At 47.0% G+C, this 13,637-nt stretch overlaps 1 protein-coding gene across 1 annotated transcript in view; it reads left to right on the forward strand.

The window, feature by feature from the left end:
• Positions 1-1,744: 1,744 nt before the first annotated feature.
• LOC137543581 (membrane cofactor protein-like) overlaps positions 1,745-13,637 on the forward strand; it is a 121,586-nt gene continuing 109,693 nt past the window's right edge. Inside the window, exons 1-2 of the mRNA XM_068264724.1 lie at positions 1,745-1,859; positions 7,698-7,858. The gene's annotated coding sequence lies outside the window, so the exon portion shown is untranslated. The remainder of the gene's footprint in view (positions 1,860-7,697; positions 7,859-13,637) is intronic.

Genomic DNA, 13,637 nt, shown 5'->3' on the forward strand with positions numbered 1-13,637 from the left:
CCTTTCTTCGCGTTCCCCTCTGCAATAGCAGGGGATGCGAAGAAAGGATACGCGTGGCCAGAGTCAGTCCCCACACACAGCATCTCTGCCTGCACGCCGTGTGACTGCCTGCTCCAAGACTAAGTTGCTTCCCACACAGCATCTCTGCCTGCAGACTGCTTGACTGCCTTCTCCGCCACCACCAATAGGGTCCAGGACTCCAGGCGGATTCCTGAAATTTTAAGGCTGCTGCTAGCAGCGGCCGCTATAATAATTTTTCTGGTGCATGTACATGCCTGCCTAATTTTTCTGGCTGCACTGCGGCTGCCACAACAAAACAAAGGGCATGTACATGTGCCAATGCCCCTTCATGATCATTACCTTGCCGCGGTGAAGGGGCTTGCGTATCACAATGAAGCAATGACCGCCGGCTATATGAGTGTCCCGGGGGGGGGGGTGTTTGAAGGCACACCAAAGATAATAAGGTCGTTGCCTCATTGTGGACAGACCAAATTTGATCAGCTGGACAGTCACTGTTCTGTCATTCAGCTACCTCAGCCCGACGCCCATATGGGCTTGAAAATCGCCACGGCCTGCAATCTGGCCATGGTGCACACCAGTCCAGCACGGCCGTCACTACACAAACAGCTGTGAGTTTGGTCTGTCAGTGTGAAGCAGTACTCTAATTACACTCCCTGATTGATGTACACACATGCGAGATGTTAGGCATGCAATTTAGCATTCAATGTGAATGCTGCCCTTAAAACACTGCTTTGCGTCAAATCCAGATTTTTCCCCGGGACTTTTGGCGTATATCCCACTCCGCCATGCCCCCCTCCAGGTATTAGACGCCTTGAAACATCTTTTCCATCACTTTTGTGGCCAGCATAAATTTTTCTAGTTTTCAAAGTTCGCCTCCCCATCGAAGTCTATTGCGGTTTGCGAAAATTCGGACGAACCGAACTTTCGCGGGAGGTTCGCGAACCCAGTTCGTGAACCTAAAATCGGAGGTTTGAGCCATCTCTATTCCCTAACACCCCACCATCCACCACCTTCACACGGTCACCCTTCAATATCCCTCTAAGGGCCCTTTTCCACTAGCAATCGCTAGCGTTCACGCTGAACGCTAGCGATTGCGATTCAGCAAAAGGAAAAAAATTTCCCGACGTTTGCGATCGTAATTTTGCTATGCTATGCACTGCATAGCGAAATCGCGGCCAAAATCGTTCCGCGGCGGCATCGCGATTAAGTAAAAAACGAATCGCGGTAGTGGAAATTACCTACCGTGATTCCTATGTTAAAAAGCAAACCGTAGTGATTTTAAAATCACTAGCGGTTTTGCAATTAAGCAATCGCAAACGCTGTAGTGGAAAGGGCTCGTGAAAAATAAATTAATCATTTCACCTACCTTCATAATTTGCATTTTTATATCTATTTTAGATATCATAGTTCATGTACATATATACATAAGTTGCACCAGCTTTACTAAGTTATTTGATTGATCAACAACATGTAAAATACTTTCACAATTTCCAAAATCCATCTATATTCAATTCATAATTTTTTACACGGAATACTCTGAAGAAAAAGTTCGTTTAATGCTTCTGAATTGATTTCTTATCCTATGCTGCCATCTAGTGTCCAAATAAACTACGTTCTTTTAAACGGCTTTGTAAGCCTATTAGCTACAAAGGACTACTGGCAAATGCGACGACCTCTTCCAAAATTGCGCCACCCAAACTTCCGGCCGTGACGTCTTTAGCCACGCCCCCTCGCTATACGGCGAGCACGCTGATCAGCGACTGCCAGTAAATCTATTTAGCTCAGCGTGGGATATTTCCCACTAGAGGCTCATTTTGCCGATTTTATTTTCAAATTTGGTAAGTGACATCTGCCGTCTTCTATGTTTCTCAAGCTGCCTTCCATGACTCTGTGCGCTCCACCTAGATGGGAAGTCCGGATATTTTCAATGATTCGGATCATTGAAAAGATCCGGATCTTTGATCCGAATCTTGAATCATTTGACTAGGGAAGCATTCGGGGGTGAAATGACTAGCAGGACAGGACATTCCCTGCAGTGGACAGAGAAGGGGAGGGGGGGTGGACAGACTGAGAAGCGGAGAACATGGACAGAGGGCAGGGAGTGGACAGAGAAGGGAGGAGGTGGACAAAGAGGGGAGAGCAGAAATGTTTTTTGCACACATTACCCACATGTTGCAATCGTGCTTTAAAGAGACTCTGTAACATTAAAAAGATCCCCTGGGGGGTACTCACCTCGGGTGGGGGAAGCCTCCGGATCCTAATGAGGCTTCCCACGCTGTCCTCTGTCCCACGGGGGTCTCGCCGTAGCCCTCCGAACAGCCGGCGACTGTGCCGACTGTCAGTTCAATATTTACCTTTGCTGGCTCCAGCGGGGGCGCTGTGGCGACTTTCGGCACGGAAATACCCGATCTCCGTCGGGTCCGCTCTACTGCGCAGGCGCCGGAAACTTGCGCCTGCGCAGTAGAGCAGACCCGACGGCGATCGGGTATTTCCGCCTACTTCGGCGCCGACAGCCGTCAGAGCGCCTGCGCAGGAGCCAGGAAGGTAAATATTACGTCACCGCTGCACGGAGGGCTGCAGCGAGACCCCTGACGGATGGAGGACGGCGTGGGAAGCCTCATTAGGAACCGGAGGCTTCCCCCACCCGAGGTGAGTACCCCCCAGGGGCCGTTTTGTCGTTACAGTTCCTCTTTAAATATATTTCACCTATATGTACATCTGTATACTTTGAATGCAAACGTCTCACAGTGAAAGAAAGCATTCCCTATCCCAATGTGTCCTTTTCTCACCTCGAACACTCAACATAAGAATGATTATGCACTGCAATCACAGTGCCTGCCCTGTCTTTCTGGCCCAGCATGCTGTCTGCAAAGTTACTGAGCTGTGCTTCTGAGCCAAATGTTTCCCATGTGTTCACTATGCACAACTACGGAACAGCCTAAAATGAGCAGCACATTACAGCCAGTATGTGTGCTCTACACATATCTGGCACTGGCATCCATGTCCTAGTGTTGTCCGGATCATGAACGATTAGGATCTTTGATCCGAACCTCTTTTGTGAGTCGAATCATCAAAATTAGTGATTTGGATTGCAAAGGGGGCGGGGCCAGGAGCAGCACGCCCCCCTCTCAGCAGGGTCCTGGAAGCAGAGCAGAGATGGATGCTCTGTTGGAGGGGAGGCAGCCTTGCACAGCCACAGCCACAGGTAGATGAGAGAGAGGGGACATTGGTGCCACTGCCAGATATGTGTAGAGCACACATACTGGCTGAAATGTGCTGCTCATTATAGGCTGTCTGCTCCAGTTGTGCATAGTAAACACATTGGAAACTTTTGGCACAGCTCAGTAACGTTACAGGCAGCGTGCTGGGCTAGGACAGGGCAGGCACTGTGATTGCAGGGCAATATGATCCTCCTGCACTGCTCTAAACAACAGCTGCACTTTACTTCTGGGAATGCTTTGGGGAATGGGAGTTGGGAGTATACAGATGAACATATAGGTGAAATATATGTAAAGCATATGATTGCAGCATGTGGGTATTGTGTGCAAACAAACATTTCTGCTCTCTGCTCCTCCCTTCTCTGTCCACTCCCTGCCCTCTGTCCATCTTCTCTGTGTCCACCCCCCCCCCCCTTCTCCTGTCCTGCTAGTCATTTCACCCCTGAATGCTTCCCTTGTAAAATGATCCGAGATAAGGATCTTTTCAATGAACCAATTCAAATCATCCGGATCATTGAAAAGATCCGAATTTCGCATCTCTACCATGTCCTCTCTCTCATCTACCTGTCCCTGCAAGGCTGGCTCCCCTCCAACTGAGTGATCCATCTCTCCTCTGCTTCCAGGACCCCCCTGCCTGCGAGAGGGGGGTGCTGCTCCTGGCTCCACCTCCTTTGTGAACCGAATCGTTCATTTTGATGATTCGACTCACAAAAGAGATTCGGATCAAAGATCCGAATCGTTTGTGATCCGGACAACACTACTACTGATAAGTTTAGCTTTATGCACCTTAATGCTCTTATATAACAGTGACCAGCCACTTTTTAAAGAGTAACTGTGGAGCATAAAATAAAAAATCAAGGTACTTATACGGTACTTATGCCGGGCGCATCCTCTAGGTGGCGATAATTACTATTCCCCCTCCAGACCGCCATGGATAGTAGGGAAAGATGTAACTCTGCTGGAGTTCTATCGCCACCTAGAGGATGTGCCCGGCTAACGGATAAGTACCAAAATCAATTATTTATTTTTTATCTGGTAACAAGTAATAAGGATGCTAACCAGGCAATCCAAAAGTTAAAATCACTATTTTTCTTGTTGTTAAATGATCATTCCCCAGTTTACCTGACTCTTATTTGGTACACAGAAAATTTGGTACACAAAATAGAAGATGCTGGGTTGTCTTTTTTTAGCTTCTATACTTCCCACTCAGACTTACCTAATGCAGCCTGATTGGCTGAAGCCTCTTTCCCTCCTGTTTTCCCCTCTTACACATCTGTTCCTCTCTGATTGGCCAAAATTTCTCAGGCTGAAACAATGCACTTTCTATAGTGAAGGGTGGGCAAATCAGGCAGAGGAGACTAAAGGTGGCCATACACTGGCCCGATTCCCGGCCGTTTCGACAGCAGATTCGATCCTGGGATCGAATCTGCTGCCAATCGTTCGCGGTAAACGCCGACGACGATCCGATTTCCTCCCGAAATCGGATCGGTCCGTCGATCGCGCCGTGCGGGAAATTACCCTCGATCGCCCGCGGGTAAAGTGCGCGTCGCTAGCGGCGGCCGATCCGATGAAAAATACATTACCTGATGCGGGCTCCCGGGCGTCTTCTCCGCATCTTCTCAGCGCTGCACCCGCTCCATCCCGGCGCTTCCTGGGTCACTGCAGTGACCCAGGAAGTTCAAATAGAGGGCGCTCTATTTGAACTTCCTGGTCGCGGAGTGATACAGGAAGCGCCGGGATGGAGCGGGTGCAGCGCTGAGAAGATGCGGAGAAGACGCCCGGGAGCCCGCATCAGGTAATGTATACGGGGGGGGGGGGGACAGGCGGCAGGAGCAGCTGAACAGATTGTGATCGGTTTCAGGCTGAAATCGATTCACAATCTGTTTGCAGTAAAGGCAGCCATACGATCCCTATCTGATCAGATTCGATCAGATAGGGATCTGTCAGCTGGTGGGCACATCGACCAGTGTATGGCTGCCTTTAGGGCGGATATTACATCATGACTGGCTTCAAAATAGCCACAGTAAATATGGAAACTGTCTAGAATAGGATTCTCTACTTTTCCTTTATAAAATTCAAGGTAATCATAACGTGGACAGTGCAATACATATGTTATGTAAGTAGAGCAAGTATTTATCTACTTTATATTTGTTTGTTTTTCCTGAGATAGTATGGCTGACAGCTCCTCTTTAACACACAGGTCAGCACAGCCTAGAGAGCCTAGCGCTGCCTGTAATGTCTCCCTTCTCTTATGTAGCTGGCCAAGTCTTCATAAAATATAAATCATAAATGTGTATCTATAAAAAAGTATTCTATGTTTTATACTTTACATTTTATCTTCAGTGCCTTTTAGCATATAAAAGCAACAATGTACCTAAGCGCACTAATGGACAGTGGATGGCTATTCCTGCAGGTGCAGTGATGTCTCAACAAGACAGGTCAGCCGATATAGTGAGCATAAGGAGCAATACAGTACCTCTTCCAGCCGTGTGTGTGGTGGATGGTACCTCTTTCTGTGCATAAATCTTGCTGTAATCCCGATATCCAGGGACAAGCTGGTGCTCTGCTCAGCGTGGATGGAAACTGACCACGTGATCTCCTGGTCAGCTGATACCCAGACTTCCTGTTCCTGGCTTCTCTGCACTCCACCAGTGGCTCCAATCCCAGTAGCAGTGATGGCAAACAGCAGCACTTCCTGGTTGGGGGAAAATGAGCAGAAATAGTGTACACTGTGCGCTTAAAGAAGCCACGCAGGGGGTTATCACTTACTAGATAAGAGCTTGTTTATTTGCACATAAAAAAATCTGCAGCCTCACTACCCGACTCAAGTTTCGGCATTATGCCTTCGTCAGGGGGTGGGGCTACAGTCCCAGTGAGCAGATTAAGTCCATAAAGCTCCTCCTCCTCAAAGGGCAGTTAACCCTTGCTGAACAAATGCGGAGGGAGGGGAGCAACACAGATCTTCAATGAATAATAGTAAAACAGTGATAAGCAACAGCTTACAGTAAAATAGTAAAAAATAATAAAATAATAAAAACATCAAAAACCAACAATCAATTGCATGAAATATCCACAATTAAAGAAGATTACTCATCCCTAAAAACAATTATTCATCCCTAATAAAACAATTCAAGTCAATATTAGCGTTTAAACCATTTGGTGCTAGAGTCTGGCAAACAGTACGTAGGAAGAACTGGTAGACGTGCGAAAAAAAAGATGCTCGGAACATGTATATAACATTATGAACCCTGAAAAGAAAAAACATAGTGTACCTGAACATTTCCTGAAATTTCATAACCGTGACCCTACAGGGATTAGATGCTATGCCATTGACACCATCACGCCTCATTGGCGTGGGGGCAATGTGATAAAAACTCTGTCCCAATTGGAAACTCGCTGGATTTTCCAGCTTCAGACTCTAGCACCAAATGGTTTAAACGCTAATATTGACTTGAATTGTTTTATTAGGGATGAATAATTGTTTTTAGGGATGAGTAATCTTCTTTAATTGTGGATATTTCATGCAATTGATTGTTGGTTTTTGATGTTTTTATTATTTTATTATTTTTTACTATTTTACTGTAAGCTGTTGCTTATCACTGTTTTACTATTATTCATTGAAGATCTGTGTTGCTCCCCTCCCTCCGCATTTGTTCAGCAAGGGTTAACTGCCCTTTGAGGAGGAGGAGCTTTATGGACTTAATCTGCTCACTGGGACTGTAGCCCCACCCCCTGACGAAGGCATAATGCCGAAACTCGAGTCGGGTAGTGAGGCTGCAGATTTTTTTATGTGCAAATAAACAAGCTCTTATCTAGTAAGTGATAACCCCCTGCGTGGCTTCTTTAAGCGCACAGTGTACACTATTTCTGCTCATTTTCCCCCAACCAGGAAGTGCTGCTGTTTGCCTTCACTGCTACTGGGATTGGAGCCACTGGTGGAGTGCAGAGAAGCCAGGAACAGGAAGTCTGGGTATCAGCTGACCAGGAGATCACGTGGTCAGTTTCCATCCACGCTGAGCAGAGCACCAGCGTGTCCCTGGATATCGGGATTACAGCAAGATTTATGCACAGAAAGAGGTACCATCCACCACACACACGGCTGGAAGAGGTACTGTATTGCTCCTTATGCTCACTATATCGGCTGACCTGTCTTGTTGAGACATCACTGTACCTGCAGGAATAGCCATCCACTGTCCATTAGTGCGCTTAGGTACATTGTTGCTTTTATTTTTTTTACTTTTGGGGCTTGGGACTCCCCTCCACCTTGTAGCTGCACACCACTCTTTGATTTTGCACTGTGTCTCATTGCTCCAGCCTTTTAGCATATGTTCTCATTTATATGCATGGTATTAAAACACTGTTATCTCCCACTTATAATTTATAAAAACAATGTCCTTTTTAACATTTCTAATTAATAGTCATTTTATTTAATATCGAGTTTTTTTTCTTTTCACAAAGGGTGGAGACAGAACACACGTGGTTTCCACCACTGTCGATATCTGTCCCCTTTCTTTCCAAGGTGAGCGACCATATCCAGGTCCAGTAGGACCACCCCGAGTGGAGTCGGGTTTGTCTCCACCTGCTTCCTGTGGTCAGTTGCCCCCCTGCAACCCACCTTTGTGAGTAACCATTTACATTTTGCTAACCACTTTGATTCATAACATACTACACTATTGGGCTCCCGTTTTTGTTTCCTGTGTCTTTTTTTCACAGGGTGCTGAGACATCCACACCTCTCCAAGTTTTTATATGTAAAGCTGCATAGTCACTATTGAAATTGACTTCTACACTCCCCTACAGGATTATTAGGAACACCATACTAATACGGTGTTTGACCCCCTTTCACTAGAACGGCCTTAATTCTACGTGACATTGATTCAACAATGTGCTGAAAGCATTCTTTAGAAATATTGGCCCATATTGATAGGATAGCATCTTGCAGTTGATGGAGATCCAGGGCACAAAGCTCCCGTTCCATCCAAAGATGCTCTATTGGCTTGAGATCTGGTGACTGTGGGGACCATTTTAGTACAGTGAACTCATTGTCATGTTCAAGAAACCAATTTGAAATTATTTCAGCTTTGTGACATGAGGCATTATCCTGCTGGAAGTAGCCATCAGAAAATGGGTTCATGGTGGTCATGAAGGGATGGACATTGCAGTGTTCTCCCCAGAAAAATTTTTCAGCCGGGTGGCATGAAAAAGTAGCCGGGTGGGGTAAAATGGGCGTGGCCATGACATGTGCTGGAAAATGGGTGGAACCATTACATGGGCGTAGCCAACTGTAATGTAGTGGGTAAGTAGGTCAAGCTGTGGCTAGTGAGGTGGGTGGGTAAGTAGTTCAGGCCAGTGAGGTGTAGGTCAGGCTGGTGGCTAGTGGGGTGGGAGGGTTACTAGGTCAGGCTAGTGGGGTGGGAGGGTTACTAGGTCAGGCTGGAGGCTAGTGGGGTGGGTAGGTAGGTCAGGCTAGTAGTGGGATGGGTGGGTAAGTAGGTCAGGCTGGTGGCTAGTGGGGTGAGTGGGTGGGGTAAGTAGTTCAGGCTAGTGGCTAGTGGGGTGGGTGGGTAAGTAGTTCAGGCTGGTGGTTAGTGGGGTGGGTGGGTAAGTAGTTCAGGCTGGTGGCTAGTGGGGTGGGTGGGTAAGTAGTTCAGGCTGGTGGCTAGTGGGGTGGGTAATAGTTCACGCTGGTGGCTAGTGGGGTGGGTGGGTAAGTAAGTCAGGCTAGTGGGGTGAGTGGGAGGGTAAGTCAGTCAGGCTGGTGGCTAGTGTGGTGGGTGAGTGGTTAGGTAGGTCAGACTAGTGGCTAGTGGGGTGGGTAGGTAGGTCAGACTAGTGGCTAGTGGGGTGGGTAGGTAGGTCAGACTAGTGGGTGGGTACTTAGGTCAGACTAGTGGGTGGGTAGGTAGGTCAGACTAGTGGGGTGGGTAGGTAGGTCAGACTAGTGGCTAGTGGGGTGGGTAGGTAGGTCAGACTAGTGGGTGGGTAGGTAGGTCAGACTAGTGGGGTGGGTAGGTAGGTCAGACTAGTGGCTAGTGGGGTGGGTAGGTAGGTCAGACTAGTGGGTGGGTAGGTAGGTCAGACTAGTGGCTAGTGGGGTGAGTAGGTAGGTCAGACTAGTGGGTGGGTAGGTAGGTCAGACTAGTGGGTAGTGGGGTAGGTAGGTAGGTCAGACTAGTGGCTAGTGGGGTAGGTAGGTAGGTCAGACTAGTGGGTGGGTAGGTAGGTCAGACTAGTGGCTAGTGGGGTGGGTAGGTAGGTCAGACTAGTGGGTGGGTAGGTAGGCCCCCTCTCCCTCCCTCTCATGGCAGCAGATCGCTCCTCACATTGATCCTCAGGTGTTCCCCAAAGGTCTCCCCGAGCTTTAGTACCTGCTCCGTGCTGCGAGACAGTGCACAGCCCTGCTGATCACCCGGAGCACACCATCCACCTCTGCCATCCAGCGCCGCAGATATCTCATAGCCTGCATATCTATGGAGCAAGACGGATTCATCCGTCAGTGAGCTGCGCACATGCCTCTCTCTCCACCCACATCCCTGCACAGCTCTCACAGACATACACGCGGCACACGGCTCTGCAGAAGGCGGCTGGCGCTAATGTCACGCCTCTTATTTGCAGCCTATCAGAGCACGAGCTCGCCGGGAAGCGCGAGATCTCGAGTGTAGAGGGGAAGCAGCGCATCTGACAGCTGGACGGACACTTGCGGCTCGCGATGACAGGGACACGCAGATTTATCAGCCGGGGCTCGGAGACAACGGGGCACGCAGTCTCATCAGCCGGGCGGTAATTAAACTTACCCGGGCGCTCCGCCCGGCTGATTGATCCTGGGGAGAACACTGCATTGTCAGAAACAATGCTCAGATAGCATGTGGCATTTTAACATTGCCCAATTGGCACTAAGGGGCCTAAAGTGTGCCAAGAAAACATCCCTGACACCATTCCTCCACCACCAGCCTTCACAGTGGTAACAAGGCAGGATGGATCCATGTTCTCATTCTGTTTATGCTAAATTCTGACACAATTGAGACTCATCAGACCAGGCCAAATTTTTCCAGTTTTCAACTGTCCAATTTTGGTGAGCTTGTGCAAATTGTAGCCTATTTTTCCTATTTGTAGTGGAGATGAGTGGTACCAGATGGGGTCTCCTGCTGTTGTAGCCCATCCGCCTCAAGGTTGTGTGTGTGTTGTGGCTTCACAAATGCTTAGCTGCATACCTCGGTTGTAACGAGTGGATATTTCAGTCAACGGTTCCCTTCTATCAGCTTGAATCAGTCGGCCCATTCTCATCTGACCTCTAGCGTTAACAAGGCATTTTCACCCGCAGGACTGGATGTTTTTCCCTTTTCACACCATTCTTTGTAAACTCTAGAAATGGTTGTGCGTGAAAATCCCAGTAAGTAAGCAGATTGTGAAATACTCAGACCTCCCCATCTGGCACCAACAACCATGCCACACTCTTTAGACTCCGTAACAAAAATTGCATCCTGTTTTTTTATCATCCAAGTTCCAAAAGCTATTCTAATGTGTTCTGGCTTACTGCAGCACTTTGTACTATCACAGTCTCTGTAATAAATCAATGTATCTTTCCCCTGTCAGACTTGTCGGCCTGTGTCTGGAAGGCTGCCAAGTTCTTTAGTGTTGTGGTTCTGCTATGCACTCCCCCCTCCAGGCCCCTCTATGCACACTGCCTGTGTGTTATTTAGATTAGAGCAGCTTCTCTCTTATCTTTTACAAGCTGGATAAATCGTCCTCTGAGCTGGCCGGGCTTTCACATACTGAAGAATTACATACAGGCAGAGCTGTCTGCACTCTGCAGGAAGAAACAGCCTGCCACTTCAGTGGAAGATAGCTGCAGGGGGAAAGAAACACACAAATGATCTCTTGAGATTCAAAAGGAATGCTGTATACAGCCTGCTTGTGTATGGATGTATTTTCTATGTGTGGACATACTGTACATCAACCTACTTCCTGTTTTGGTGGCCATTTTGTTTGTTTATAAGCAAACTTTTTAAAACTGTTTTTTAACCACTTTTAATGCGTCGGGGAGCGGCGAAATTGTGACAGAGGGTAATAGGAGATGTCCCCTAACGCACTGGTATGTTTACTTTTGTGTGATTTTTAACAATACAGATTCTCTTTAAATCACCTTTCTTTTCAATACTGACATTCCGTTTGGAGTTCAGGAGAGTGTCTTGACCAGGACCACACCCCTAAATGCATTGAAGGAACTACCATGTGATTGGTTGCTTAGATAACTGCATTAATGAGAAATTGAACAGGTGTTCCTAATAATCCTTTAGGTGAGTGTATTTTTGGAGTTCTTACTTTTAGGGAAACTGGATAGCTTTATTCAGCCATAAAAACAGCAAAATAAGGTGATTACAGTTTCAATGTTTATATATCACTCGTGCCTGCGCGTCCATGTCATCTGGTGCATACTGCGCCTGCGCACAACTGGTACGCGTCAGATGATGTGGACGCACGGGCAGACTGCAGCAGAGCCGACCCCACCGCCGGATTGTGATCCTTATGGTCGGCCAACGGGGACACCGAGGAGGACTGGGGCTGCGATGAGGGACTGAGACGACTGCTCGAGGCTGGAAGAAGCCCCAGGTGAGTACAAAATAGATTTTTTTAAGTTCGCCTTGGAAGTCCTTTAAGGCTACATCCACAGTGGGAGTTGTGTTGCGTTCCCTGTAACAGCAGGAATGCAATGCACAGAAGTGGAAAGAGGCACCATGCGTCTGCATGTTGTCGTATACAGTGAAGCATACAGTCAATGAAAAGTATGCTTTATCAGTGTTAACATGTGCGTTTTGCAATATCAAACTACATGTAGTGAGTTTTGATGCCGAACACCGTTATCCTGCAAAGCACCTGCTGCACTTTACATAAACGCGAAGGGTTTTAAAGTACACATAGCTGCCATTAATCGCCTCAAAAAAACTCCCAAAAGCCGCCATTGTAATACCAGAATTGAGGGGAAATTTGTAGGCATGGTCGGAAGTGACGATTTCCGCAGAAATTCCGCCTTCCACCAATGCAGATTCCTGACAGTATTTAGCGGTATTCCGATGGTATTCTGCTTTCCGCGGATTTGTTTTCTGCCAATTTCCGCCTACTGCCAATCTCCGCCTACTGCTTACCGTGCTACAAATCCTCAGTCTCTGATTGGCGTACCCATTCCGAGATTTCTGATTGGCTTAACGTTATCAACTATTAGTATGCCTGATTTCCGCTGAAATTCCCACTACCGCTTACAAATCCTCATTCTTCGATTGGCTTATTCATCCCAAGTCTTCTGATTGGCTGAAAATTATGAATTATTGGCATGGTGGAACTTCCGAGGAAATTTCCTGTGATTTGACAAGTTCCGCGTTCCGATACAGAAGCGCAATTTCTAATTGGAAATTTCAATTCCGCTGAATCAGAATGAGCATCCCTAGAAATTTGGGCGCCTGAATTTCCCTTCAATGCTGGTATTTCCGTGGGGGCCTATGGCGGCACCCAAACATCTGTCGCTAGCAGGCACTCAATTTTCCCACCACTGTGCCCTTAACCAGTACACTATCCAGCCTCACTGAACACATCTGATCAATAAAAGCTGTCTCCTCTCACTGGCGCAATGTCTTTTAAATATAGGATGACTAATTGACACACAGAAGTAATAATTAACAGAAGAATTCTTTGTCCTGGCCAGGGTTTATGTTGACATACTGAGTAAAGGTCATTAGCTTACATATAAGACCTTTCATTTAGCCTTTGCCTCTGGAGCTTTCCACAACAAGAACCAGGTAAGCTTTATATATAATCCATGGATTTATATACTGAGTCTGCAATGGTTAAGCAAATGGTCTTATCAGGGGCTTAACCAGAGGGAAGCAGTTGTTTTGACGTCCCAACTACCAACCTTCCCTTCCACCTATACAGGGGATTAGTTCAGATGAGGTGTTTTTGTGGCTACACTGTGGGTGTGAAGATCTGAGACAGAGGCGCATGGCTGAGTCATAGATACTTGTTGCTGTATGCTCCATCCCCTATTGCATGATGAAGCAAGGCCACACCTACGAAACGCATTGCCATGACCCTTTGGAGTGTATATATAAATTTGCTTGTTGATATATCAACCTGTTTTTGTGTCTGCTTGGAGGGGGTAAGTCCACCACTGCCTCCCCCATATTTTTTTTTTTTTTTTCTTTTTAGCTACTTTTATCCTTTTGGCACCTCTGTTCATGTTCACATTGTCTCTCTAACTTCAACTAAGTTGGGCAAGTTTAGAGAAGCACTTTTACATAGATAACTCAAGTTTTTTTGTTTTTTTGTTTTAACGCTTCCTATAATGGTAAACAGAAAGGAACTTCACATAATTTCTTAGTAGGGCTTTTATTGTATGTGAATAAGT

The sequence above is a fragment of the Hyperolius riggenbachi genome, chromosome 1 (genome assembly GCF_040937935.1).
Source record: "Hyperolius riggenbachi isolate aHypRig1 chromosome 1, aHypRig1.pri, whole genome shotgun sequence".
Classification (NCBI taxonomy): domain Eukaryota; kingdom Metazoa; phylum Chordata; class Amphibia; order Anura; family Hyperoliidae; genus Hyperolius; species Hyperolius riggenbachi.